This window comes from Triticum urartu, chromosome 1A (genome assembly GCF_056163025.1).
Source record: "Triticum urartu cultivar PI428250 chromosome 1A, HENAU_Tu73, whole genome shotgun sequence".
NCBI classification, from domain to species: Eukaryota; Viridiplantae; Streptophyta; class Magnoliopsida; order Poales; family Poaceae; genus Triticum; species Triticum urartu.
Genome location: NC_141873.1, coordinates 520,002,893 through 520,017,079, shown reverse-complemented (window position 1 = coordinate 520,017,079; position 14,187 = coordinate 520,002,893).

Below are 14,187 nucleotides of genomic sequence, written 5' to 3'. Positions count from 1 at the left end.
AAGGCTCAAGCGTCACTGCAATGACATGGCAACGCTTATGGCAGCTCTGGTTAAGTATGCCGATTTGGATAGTACCAAGGACCCTGAGTCTGAGGATGAAAGGCCAGGGAAGGGAAAGAAGAATGGCAGTGTCAAGGGGCAGCAGCATAACCCGACGGGTCATGGGAACAATGATAAGCGCAAGGCAGATAATAGCTTGGACTTTGTGGCTAACACCAACACCTAGGATAATGGTCAGCGCCGAAAGGGTAAACCGCCCCAGCGGGGTGGAGGATCAGGTCCCAATCTTGAGTGCCTGTTAAACCAGCCTTGCCCAAAGCACGGGTCGAAAGAAAGGCCAGCTACGGACCTTTGGAAAGATTGCTTTATTATGCGGGAATTTAAGAATTCGAATCTTTTCCAATATGACCATGGACCGCCCGGCGGTTCAGGTGGCGGTTCTCATGGGCCGGGTTATGGTGGTGGAAGCTCCGGTTCAGGATTTCAAGGCAACCAAACCAGACATGGCAATCAAGGCAGTCAGGGCAACCAGGGCGATTATAATCATCAGGGGAGTCAGCAGCACCAACAATCGGGTTATCAGAGTAATCTGAAGCAGTTGAATAGTGGGCAGGACCATGTCTTCACCACTAGCTTATGTAAGCGCGATCAAAAGCTTCATAAAAGGGCAGTGAACTCCGTTGAACCGGCGGCGCCCCGTTACTTGCGCTGGTCTGAACAGCCCATTTTGTGGAGTCGAGAGGATCATCCACCCCGGGTTGATAATCCGGGTCATCTGGCCTTAGTGGTGGCACCTCAAGTTGGGGGGTATAAGCTCACCAAGGTACTCATGGATGGAGGGAGCAGTATCAATATCCTTTACTATGAAACCTTCCGTCGCATGGGGTTGACAGATAAAAATCTTAAACCGTCGAACACTGTTTTTCATGGTGTGGTGCCTGGTAAATCGGCGTACCCAGTTGGTAAGATAGCTATAGAGGTTGCTTTTGGAGATGATCATGATTCAAGGTCAGAGACATTAACTTTTGAAGTGGTGAAAATCAAGAGTCCATATCATGCCCTGTTTGGACGGACGGCTTATGCTAAGTTCATGGCAAGGCCCTATTATGTTTATCTGCAGCTTAAGATGCCAGGTCATAAGGGGACAATCATAGTACATGGGAGCAGGAAGATTGCTTTGGAATGTGAAGAAGGTGATGCGGCTTATGCTGAGTCGGTTTGTGCAACGGAGGAGCTGAGTTCTATAAGGACAATGTTGATTCGATTGATATGACTTCTCTGAAAAAGCCAACTACAGAGCATGATCTGGCTTTGAATTTTAAATCGGCTAAGGAGACTAAGCTGGTTGACTTTATTCCTGGCGATTCATCCAGGCAGTTCAGCATCAGCGCTAACCTGGATCCGAAATAGGAAAGCACGCTCATCGAGTTCATCCATGAGAACCGGGACATCTTTGCATGGAAACCTTCCGATATGCCAGGTGTACCGAGGGAACTCGCTAAGCACACTCTTAATATAGATCCTAAGTTTAAACGGGTCAGGCAGTTTCTCCGCCGCTTCAATGAAGAAAGGTGCAAGGCTATTGGTGAGGAGGTAGCCCGGCTTTTGGCAGTAGGGTTTATTGTGGAGGTCTTTCACCCTGAGTGGCTAGCTAATTCGGTGCTGGTACTTAAGAAGAACGGCACTTCGTGTATGTGGGTGGACAACACAGATCTGAACAAGGCATGTCCAGCTGATCCCTTTTCTCTCCCTCATATTGATCAAATCATTGATGCTACGGTGGGTTGTGACCGTTTGTGTTTTCTAGACGCTTATTCTAGTTATCATCAGATCATAATGGTAGTTAAGGACCAGGAGAAGACAACTTTTATAACTCCCTTTGGAGCCTTCTGCTATGTATCTATGCCTTTTGGGCTCAAGAGTGCCCAGGCGACTTATCAACACTGTGTACAGAATGGTCTTCATAATCAGATTGGGTGCAATGTTCATGCTTATGTGGATGATATTGTGGTAAAGTCCGGAGAGGAGGAAACATTGATAGATGACTTGAAGGAGACTTTTGATAACCTCCGGGTTTATAAGATGATGATTAATCCAGCCAAATGTGCCTTTGGTGTACCGGCTGGCAAGCTCCTGGGTTTTCTGGTGTCTAACAGGGGCATTGAAGCTAATCCGGGGAAGATCAAAGCTATTACGTCCCTGGCTAAACCGGCGTGTATTAATGATGTTCAGCGTCTGGCGGGTCGTATTGCAGCATTGAGCCAGTTTATCTGCCGTTTGGGAGAAAAGGCAATCCCTCTGTATCAGATGATGAAGAAGACAGACCATTTCGTCTGGAGTGATGCTGCCAATGAAGCCTTTGAGAGTTTAAAGCGGCAGCTAGCTGAGTCGCCTATCCTTACTGCTCCTGTTGATAAAGAGCCCTTGTTGTTATATGTGGCTGCTAATGCACGGGCTGTTAGTGTGGCTATTGTTGTGAAGTGCAAGGAGTCCGGAAAGGAGTATCCGGTTCAACAACCGGTTTATTATATCAGTGAGGTGCTTATTGAGTCCAAGCAGAGGTACCCACATTGGCAGAAACTGGTGTATGGAGTTTTCATGGCAAGCCGGAAGCTCAAGCACTATTTTCAGGGTCATCCTATCACTGTGGTCAGTTCCGCCCCCCTTGGGGGATATCATCCAAAATACGGAAGCAACTGGCCGAGTTGCCAAATGGGCCATTGAGCTTGGACCTCATGGGTTAAAATATACGCCTCACACAGCAATCAAGTCCCAAGCACTTGTGGACTTCATCAATGACTGGACAGAGTTGCAGGCGCCGGAGGAAAAGCCAGATAACACTTATTAGACTATTCATTTTGATGGGTCCAGACAATTAATTGGAGGGCTCGGGGGCTGGAGTCATATTAACTTCCCCACAAGGTGATAAGTTTTGTTATGTTCTCCATTTAATGTTCCCTTGCACTAACAATGCAGCTGAATATGAGGCCTTGCACCATGGTCTTCGGATGGCTAAGGAGATAAATTTAAGCCGGGTTAAGTGCTTTGGTGACTCGGACCTGGTTGCTCAACAAGTGTCTGGCACTTGGTATTCCAAGGATCCACTCATGGCAGCATATCGTTGACAAGTAGATATTGTTGCAGGTCATTTCAAAGGTTATCAAGTCGATCATGTGGACCGGCGAAAGAATGAAGCGGCGGATGCTTTAAGACGTTTGGGTTCCCAATATAAACCGGTTCCACCCAATGTTTTTCTGGATGTTTTGCATAACCCATCGGTCAAGCTACCTACGGAGGAGGATTTGGCTGTTCCTGACCCGGAGGCTCAGCTAGTGGCAGCTCTTCATGTTATCCCGGATTGGACGGTCCCATACTTGGCATATATGAACCAGGGCGAGTTACCAGAGGACGAAACTTTGGCCAGACAGATAATCCGGCGATCCAAGTCAATGACCATTATCAATGGGGAACTGCATCATTGCAGTGTAACAGGGGCGTTTCAGCGTTGTCTGTCTCCTCAAGAAGGCTGTGAGATTTTGTGTGAGATCCATGAAGGAGATTGTGGTCACCATGCCGGTTCAAAATCCTTGGTAGCTAAAGCTTTTCATCACGACTTCTATTGGTTGACGGCTCATGCTGATGCTGAGGATTTGGTAAAGAGGTGTGATGGTTGTCAGAAGTTTGCACGCTGCGCTCATGTTCCGGCTCAAGAATTAAGGATGATTCCAATCACTTGGCCGTTTGCAACTTGGGGGCTGGATATGGTTGGGCCCTTTAAGAGGTCCAAGGACAAGAAGATCCATCTTCTCACTACAAAAAAAAGACACATCCGTGACATTTTGGGCCGAACGAATTTTTTTTCTGTCATACATATGACACTTCTATGACGATAATTGTGACAAAACCTGGTATCATCATAGATGTGGTGGGCTCCTACTTTTATGACAAAAAATCATGACAGAAAATGGGCTTTTCGTCCTGGGCGGGCCGGAGACGCAGCTGCATGACATTCTTTGGGCCATCCATGACGGAAAAAACCGTGGTAGAAGCGAGGGCGAGGAAAATTTCGGAGAGTTCCCGGTTACGGTGGGTGGTCGGGGGCCGAGCGATGCGCGTTTCTCCTGGACACGTACGCGTGTGTGTGCGAGGCGTTGGTTCTAACTGAACCCGAGCGAGGCGTTGGGCTCTAACTGAACCCGAGCGATTGCACTGCAGGCTACGCGTTACCGAACCCGAGCGATCGATCGATAGCTGTTAATTGAACCCGATCGAGCGATTCCTTTGCTACTGCTGCTAACTGAAGCCGATCGATGGGATGAATAGTGAGCGTTGCGGGGGGGGGGGGGGGGGGTTGGATGAACAGTGAGCAGTGGCGTTGCCTCTGGATGAACAGGACCCCGTGGTGTGGTGGAGGGCTGGAGAAACAGTAGACGGTGGAGGGGTGCCCGTGGAGGGGTGGATGAACAGGACCCCGTGGTGTGGAGGGCTGGATGAACAGTAGACGGTGGAGGGGAGGTTGAACAGGACCCCGTGGTGTGGAGGGCTGGATGAACAGTAGGCGGTGGAGGGGTGCCCGTGGAGGGGTGGTTGAACAGGACCCCGTGGTGTGGAGGGCTGGATGAATAGTAGACGGTGGAGGGGTGGTTGAACAGTAGCCGGTGGAGAAGTGCGCGGTGGAGGATGGATGAACAGGAGCCCGTGGAGGCTGGATGAACAGGAGCCCGTGGAGGCTGGAGAAGGTCGACGGTGGAGATGAACAGTATCCCGTGGAGTCCCGTTTTGCGGTATGCCACACCCCTCCCGATGAACAGGACCCCCGTTTCGACCGTAGTGCTCCAACACAAGTCCGTTTTGTCCGTTTTGCGGTACGCCACACCCCTCCCAATCAACAGGACCCCCGTTTCGACCGTAGGAGGTCCGTTTCCTCCGTTTTACGGTACGCCAGACCCATCCCGATGAACAGGATCCCGTTTTGAACGTGGTCGGTCGAACACAAGGCCGTTTCCTCCGTTTTGCGGTACGCCAGGCCTCGTTTCCATCGCCTGTTCCGTCCAAGCCCTCCCGATGAACACGACACATTCCGTTGCCTCCCCATGAACACGACGACGACGCTGTTTCTCCGTTCCGACCCAGCCATGTACACAAGCCCTGGCCGTACATATGCACGAGTAGGCATTCGAGACCCCGCCCGTATGTACACATACGTGGCCGTATTTTCTTTCTTGCACCCTGGGCGCCTCTACTACGACACGTGCGCGCCTCTACATCGACCAGTATATATGTACGTACACGTTCGCGACCAGAATGACAACGCTACGTACGCTTCGACCAGGTGGGTCCCGACTGTCAGGCACTTCCTTGCGTGCGAAGATGTAGCTGGTGGGTCCCAGTAGTCAGGGGGGCGAAATACGGTGGCCCGTCCGGTGGGTCCTGCTGTCAGGTGGAGGAATAATTATTTTACACGTAATAAGGAGGCACTTCCTTGCTGCGGCCGTGGACCCAGTTGTCAGCCTCTCCAAGTACAGTCCATGTCTGATGGAAGCCGTTCCTTGACCATGTTGACCACGCCGCACCGAGAGCACCAGGGCGGTGGATGACGGCGAGGCCTAGGAAGGGGACGACATGGAGCCGGGGAAGACGCGGCAGTGGATGCCCACGCGTAGAGGAGTACGAGGGTTCATTGGTTCGCTGCGGTGTGAGGCTGCCGTCGCTGCAGAATAACAGGGGGTGTGGGTCAGTAGAGGGATGGCCGGGCCAGCGGTGGGAGTAGTAGGGGGCGGTGAGGCCTCCGCCGCATCGCACCCAGCCACGGGAGGCAGGAGCACGAGGCACGACCGGCACTGGTTTGGGCGGCTAGAGCAAGAAGACCAGAGGTTGAAGAAGCACTACGGCTGTTGGATGGACATCGTATGGTCACTAGAGCTAGAATCATGCATATTGACTAAGTTGACAAAGCCCTCCGTCCCCGTCAACTTAGTAGGCCCACAAGTCAGCCTGCCACTATACTGGGTCCCAGCTAACAGGGGGAGTATTCATTTTTTTGTGCGTAATAAGGAGGCACTTCCTTGCGTGCAAAGATATAGCTGGTGGGTCTGAGCTGTCAGCGGTGGTAACGTTTTTTTCGCAAAATACAGAGGCCCTTTCGGTGGGTCCCTGATGTTAGGTGGAGGAATCATTATTTTGCGCGTAATAAGGAGGCATTTCCTTGCGTGCGGCCATGGACCCAGCTGTCGGCCTCTCCACGTAAAGTCCACTTCAGATGCATGTCGGTCGTTGACCACGTTGACCAGGCCGCGCCGAGAGCACCAGGGCGGTGTACGACGGCGAGGCCTAGGAAGGGAACGACACGGAGGCAGGGAAGACTCAGCAGTTGTTTCCCACGCGGAGGGGAGTACGACTGTACGAGGGTTTACTGGTTCGTTTGCCGTCGCCGGAGAATAACAGCAGGTGTGGGTGAGTAGAGGGATGGCTAGGCCAGCGATGGGAGTACGGTGGGGCGGTGAGGCCTGCGCGGCAGCAGAGCCAGCCGCGGGGAGGAGGGAGCAGGCAGTCCCGCCGGCGCCTGTTTGAGTAGCTGGAGCATGACGAGCCGAGATTGAAGAAGCACGACGTCCGTTGGATGGCCATCCAACAGTCACTGCTTGTGCGTCAACCTTTTTTAGGAAAGCCTCAAATCTGTGGAAAACAACATACTGCCCATTTGCTAATTCTTAAGGTTTTTTTTCAAACCCATATTTTTTTGTTAGCATTACAGCCCATATTGTGGCCACGGTTAAAAAATTATACGAAATTTTGCATATTTCGGTGCGGTCCGAACTGTTTTTGATCCCGAAATTTCGACTCACATTCAAACTGATTTTAAAAATAAATGTATATCAATATAAAATCCAACAAATTCTCCACGCATAAAAATTAATGTAATTTAAAATCTCAAAATGAAAAAAAGATATTTGAAACTAATTGTCGGTTTGATGTGTTTTAAAAATGTACAACCCATTTCTCATTACTGATGGGCCATTTTCTTGGCCAGCCGAATGAAAGCTCTGCTCGTCTTGAAAGATTTGCAGCCCAAGAGGCCTGACAAAGCGACTTACTTGGCAAATCATAAAAAAACTGGGCTGTGGCCGTGGACCCAGCTGTCAGTCCATAATTGTTTTAGTCCATTTGGTGGGCTGGGTGAAACAATGATGTAGCATCTATGCAGCCCATTTAAATCCCATTTGCATTTTTCTCGAAAGTCGCGGACTTGCTGGGCTGGGTGAAAATATCATGTTGGGCTAGAAGGAGAAATGTTATAAAAACATAAACACATGATTGCACGTCAGTAAAATCTTTGCAAGCTTATGTACGCAATCACTAGGAGTTAACTTGCCAAGTTATATATAAACAATTATTATTATTATTTTGTAAGAACTTTCAACTTACGAAATAAAATATCATTTTAATTTGATGAGTTAATAGTACGTGGGGTATTATTATTTTTTAGGCTAGACGTGAGACAGTTGAGTTGGTTCTAGGGAAAAGTACTGGGAGAAAACTCAGTTTACATCGAAAAAGAAAGTGGGAGAAAATTCAGTGACCTGCTGGGTCCACCTGAGGAGGGGAATATGTTGGGAGGAAGGAGATTCAAAGCACGGTAGCCGAGTGAACTAGTTTTTTTTACGGACAAGTGAACTAGTTTACATACATAAGCAAATTGCCACTAAAAAAAGCGATCAGGTTAATGGGTTCTTAAAAGAAATATTTTGGACAAAATAGATAATTACGACACATAGGCTAATGCATGAAACACTCACATGATAAAGGTGCTTATAAACAGATAAAGTACAACATCTAGACCTTCCTGGCACGCTTGATCATGCCGTTGCGGCTGTCCGTGTACTCGTCGGTTACGGGAAGCAGACACGCCCTCATGTCCAAGATCTGCATGTACATGTCGTAGCATGCGTATGCGCCCTTGGCCGCGTAGGTTATGTAGGCTAGATTCAGAGGTACCTCCCACGTGTTCAGGTCGTCTTCTTTCATGTTGGCGTATCAGGGGTCGATGATGGTCTCAGCGAGGTCAACCATGGAGTCCTTCTCCTGCCCGTTGCTGATGATCTTGTATTGCTTCTGTATGTCGACAAGCTTGTTGCACCAGATGGCCGAATCGTCGCGTTCTTCCTTCTCTCCACCGTAGCGAAGGTGCAGTCGGCGCTGCTGATGAAACGGGCAAATGCTCCAGAACCTGGTGCAGCCATAGGACTAAGGCGAGGCAGAGCTTCACCGAGTCTGTATCGTTGGTGTACATCACATTCTACTTGGTGCAGCCATAGGACTGAACGGCGAACTCAAAGGGGAACTCCTTGCTGAAGTCCATATCCAGCAGGCTCACCCCTCGGATCGCCATTGGAGTATCTTCGAGTGAACGAGTGTGTAGGCAGCGGCATCAGTTCGTTTTTCAGCTCTTGGGGAACTGGATTCAACAGTAAGCTGAGTGTGTACAGGTGACAACAGTTACTACCACTCCCTCGTCCGCTGCATGCCCGACAGAAGATGCACCCTCAGCCACACGTCGGTTCACGAGTGGGTCTGTATTGGTACTGTAATAACATGAGTTAGTGGTCACTTTACTTAAATTTAATTAGATTTAATAGAAATTTGTACTTAAAACAAGCAATGCATTCACTCGTTCTATCAGTGCCACAGGATCAACATGCACAACAATTAGAATTATTATTCTCGGGACGCACACGATCATCACATTTGTCGCACTTTCACAAAGATAATACTACCGAGTTTGAACTGTTTGTTATGGTTGTTGTCCTCTGCATCATCATGCCATGTTTCCCAGCTTGCAAGATTTAGAACCAACAAATAAGATCCAAAAAATAAGTACAACAAAGATGCCTACACATCTTATTGATTCCCAGCTTGCAAGATTCAGAACCAACAAATAAGATCCAAATAATAAGTACAACAAAGATGCCTACACATCTCACTGATTCCCAGCTTGCAAGATTCAGAACCAACCCATTAGAGCCTTTTGATAAAGTGAATATCGGGGTTAAATCCACTTGGCTAGCCATGTCATACAATCGAAGAACTTGGCGAATGCTCTTGACCGTCACAACATCTGTAGTTGAGTATTCCTGTTTGCACAACACAAACAAGGAGACAGGAGAGCATGATTTCGCTTTAATAGCGGCCTCCTTGAACTCAACCTCCAGCTCTACTTGGATGAGGTCTGCCTGGAGTTCCATGATTCAATTCCTGCGCCTTTTTCTGCAGTTCACCTGAAATGAAGCAAAGATTGCATCATTCAGCTAGCAAGAAGTACTTGCTCTTGTGAGCTGGCAGGTTCTTCTTTATTAGTTGCACTAAAATTGAGCAACATTAAGGTTGGCTGTCCGGCTCATGTAAGGTGCAACTATAATTTTCTTATCCTTTTGTGCAGTTCCACTAAAATAAAGTGCCATTGTGGTGACAGTGACGGCTCCATATTGCAAAGGCTAATAAAATGTTGCATGAGATTACCAGCAGAACTTGACGGAGATTTTGGAAACTCCAATCACAATTTTGTGCAGTTCCACCAAAATTGAGAGATGTTTCCCACGTGACATTTTAGTTGAACTCCACAAGACACTCATTCCAAAAAAAGTGTTTTCTGCAGTTCACCAAAAGGTCACAATAGCAACAAGGTGAAATGGATATCCCTATCTACACAAAAAGATAGAAAGTAAACAGTTGCTGGTCAATAAGAATATACGAAACATATACAAAATGAAAAGAAGCATCTTAATTATGTTCATGGCAATCACGCAAGGACCATAGAAATTTTAAAACGTCAGCGATGCTTCATGTTACCAGAAGCATTACGATCAACAATGAGATTCCTCAAATATGGGATTACTTTAATGGTGGCATTGCTTGTTTACCAGACACAGTAAATCAACAGCAGCTAAAGAGTTGGTTTAAGGGCATGGGACCGTGGGGACACGAGGACACTCAGCAGCGTAAAGGAGCAACTTACTTATCATACTAGGGAAAACAGCAGGAGTGCCATTGTACTATGTGAGGGCAGCAAATCTAATCCTGGAGACCTTTTACTATGTGAGGGCATCAAATCTAATCCTGGAGACCTTTTACTATGTGAGGGCAGCAAATCTAATCCTGAGACCTTTTACTATGTGAGGGCAGCAAATCTAATCCTGGAGACCTTTTACTATGTGATGGCAGCAAATCTAATCCTGGACATACTCTATTGACTTGTCCACCAGCCGCCACTTTCTATCATTTTTTCAACCAATAATAGATCTGTTCCTTATCCAGTTTGTACCGCGTTTTCCCATTATTTCCCTTTTCAACCAAGAGACCGGTTGGGTATCTGGTCTCTACTACTTTCACCATATTATTTCCTCTTTGAATCAAGTCCTACATTCATGCTACAACTTTCCCCCCTTTCTTTGTTGTTTGAACAAAGCCCTAGATTCAAATGCATGAAGTAGCTTTACCTCTAATAATACTACAAATTTAGGTGGCTTTGGAAGAGCTGATGGGAGTAGAAAACGATGCACATCCAGACACGTGGGGAGCTGGGGCAGTAGAGCAAGGCCGCTTTCAAAGAACTTATACCTGAGGGTCACCGGGATGTCGGCGGCGGCAGGTCGGATCTGCGGACAATACGGCAGGGAGGAAGAAGGGTCGGAGGACCTCCCGAGCCGGCCATGTGTCAGAGAGAACGGCACGGGCAGAGGATTGGGCCCCTCCGGCAGCTGTGGGTTTCCTCCCTCGGCGGAGATAACCGCGTGAACGATGCACCTTTTAGTCCTCTACACACACCGGCCGAAGGGATCCGACCGGATCTGTGACCAGTGGTGAGCAGAGAGAAAATGTCGCTACCGCTGTCTTGTTTATATCTGGAGAGGATGAGAGAATGAAGGGAGCAACCCTAGTAAAGCAAGCGCTCAGGCCCCTGTGTCCATATATAGTGGAGTGATTATCTTTTTTCTCTCCACAACAAGCGTTTCAATTTGTGTACATGGCATTAAAGAAAAGAAACTCTCTATTTAAGGTGACTATTGTACGACTCCTACTTACTACTAGTAGTACTACAGTATTGTTCACTTGTGCTCCCCGCCCCTCCATTCATTGAACAACCCCACGGGTGAATAAACATACAGTAAGTACTGTATTTATATAGAACGAACAAGCTCGAACTGTTTTCGCGTAGTTAAAAGTTGAGGGCGGGGCTTTTCCCGGGCAGTACGCACGGCAGTTTTCGGGTAGGGCCAGAAGACTATTTTTTTTAAAAAAAACTTCGAGACGGCCACATAGCATGGAGCCGACCCCAACGATTTTAAGCTTACAGGCACGATACACGCTATCCTAGACTACTATACACATGAAACTGCCACACGAGCATCCGGGCTGCGCTTGGCTCTTCGCCTCTTCGGGAAGTCGAACAATGATGGAATACTACTGCATTGGAGGAGTACTACAATATGCTTCTGGCCATCTGACACCGATTGAACTGTTGCATGTCCACCGCGTGCGGGAGGGAGACCGTGTAGCGAAAGCTTCTCCTAGTCTTGCCAGCCACCACACTCATGGGCGAGGGAGGGACGCTCCTGCCTTTGCGTGTATGACAGGTGGGCCCTACAGGTGTGTGGCCAACCTGTCATACAGCCAAAGGCATGTGCAGTTAAGTCCGCGAGGGAGAGGATAATCAAACTTCTCGTTGATGTACGAGTTGACGCAACACATCAAAGCACTTCACTCGATATATTTCAATAATTTGCGTGTGTGACTCCCAGATGCAGAGGCCGGGGGTCATCATCCTCCTTTTCGAGAAAAAATAGACGCGTGTGTCAGAGGACGAGTGCATGCGCGCACCTCTTCTCTTCCTGTATAACGTACTACTAAACTCAGAGTACAAGTTTTTGTGGGTGGCACGATGGTGCGTGCGAGAAGTCCTGAGAGATAGGTTTAATGCATTAATTGCAATGCATGCATGCATAAAGTACATGCATTGGTCAATTTTCTCTTAATACTTGCATGCAATGATTTAATGCACCTTGGAATCTGAACATGTGTTGGGGACAACCAAATTGATCCTTATAAAATGGAAAAACTAAAATTTTGAGATAAGCCCTATAAAACCGGAAAGGAGGGAGTAAAAAAAGAAGTACTCCATTCGGGAATAGTGCCGCACTTCAAAACTAGAACCGTCAATAAATTTTGAGCTTGCATCTCGTCACATTCCAAATTACTCCACACTATATTGAATTGCAAACCTGTTCACACCGATCACAACCTAAACGGTTTCCCACTTAGGAGCGTATTAGTACTCGGTTATAAATACTAGTATGCCAAGATGACTGCACATTCCTCCTCAACTCCTCATCCACAAAAACAAACAAGTGATTCAGCATTCTTCCCTTGCGTCTGCCATGGCCAGCGTGAGTTCTGGGTCGAGAGATTGCCACCAGGGAGAGGCGAGCATGGAAGCGGAAGCACGAGAGATGTCCTGCCTCCCTGCGAGAGCAGCCGACATGTCCCGCCGCGCGGAAGTAGCAGCACAGAGGTCCCATCGTGCTGCTGAAGCAGCACGGAGGTCCCGCCGCACCGTCGATGCAGCAGACTGGTCCGGCCGCGCCGCGGAAGCAGCAGAGATGTCCCGCCGCGCCACGAATGCAGTAGAGATGTCCCGCCGCGCCGCGGCGGCCTGCGAAAATATCTTGCGGGCACGCGACGACTATTACAGGCGCATGCATGCGATCGTCCATAGCCAGATGGATCAGATCTCCGGCTCGGCAAGGTTGTAGGATGACATGATAGCCTCGTTTGAACAGGCTACCGGCGTCATCCGACAACTAATGGAGGGCAATGAGAGGCTCCGAGCCGAGCGCGACCTGCTGAGGGAGAAGATCATCCGAAGTGTAGACTTGCAGGAGGAGACTAGTGCCTTGTTGAAGAAACTTATGGACGACAATGACATGCTCCGCAACGAGCGCCAAAGGCTGGTGGAGGAATCTGTGGATGTTCTCAATTAGCATCTTGAGGACACGAAAGAGCTCATTGCCGCTCGCCGCGGAGACTAGTTTCCTGGTTTCTTTTGATGTAATAATCGGTTTAGGATGTGGATTGTGTCGTCGGTTGTGAAATGTTGGGTTCTAGCGCGGATGTTTGGCCTTTGTTGGCCTCTTGGGATGTTGCGATTTCAACTGGTAGCTTTTAGTCCTTCGTGTTAGGCTGCAGTTGTGTTGAACTTCTTGTGAATTGTGGTGGTTTTTAGTAATGAAAATCGGAAGGGGCAAGCCCTTCTTTGATCAAAAAAAATTAATCGTCCTTATATATTCATCAGTCTTGCTATAAGTCGCAGTAGATACTATATAGGTCCGTCGGATCTTACACCAATATCCGCGCTTTCAGATTTTCTTTTTTCTCTCTTAAATCTCAGTCGAGTGAGACATAGCCACACCATTAAACAGAGGCTTGGGTGCAATTAATGGAGACCTTGGGAGAGAGGTGGACGACAGATGGAGGTCAAAGGGCTCTCCTCCCGATAAGCACGCGCAGGGGTCTGATCGCATGCCTCTCGTACTCAAATAGCTACCCTGCACGTCGCCTCCTAGCTAATAAAAAAGGGGACGCATGGCGGCACGTAAATGGTACTAGTAAGTAGAATGCCCACGGTTTCAATAATACTTGTGTTTCCGATTGTAACGTGACATCACTTCTTCCAAAATGACTTTGTTGATTGTTAATGTGTGCGCCTTCGCAAATCGGACTGCAAATTTACCATAGCATGTTGGTGCCATGTCATGGCACCAAGCCAAGTTTCATTATTTTCATGTGTGTTTTGGATTTACAGGAATTAAAAAACTAAGTTTCTCAATGTTTCCAACCCAGCCACGACGCCCAGAATTTTGAATTTCATTCCCATTTCTTGCATGGAACCTAGAAATTTACCCGAGGACACACATGTGATTTTTCAACCAACTTTGGTGCACTGGAACATGTGCTTGTATTTCAAATTTGAATTATGCACACAAAGGTGACACGTTCCCTCCTAGAACCACGAGCCTTCTTGAGAGAGCTCCGATTTGCAAGAAGCTTATACCAAAAGTTGCTCCTATTCGGCCAATTTTTTTAACGACGGCATGGTACTACCATGACATGACACCATGCCAAGTTTCATGATTT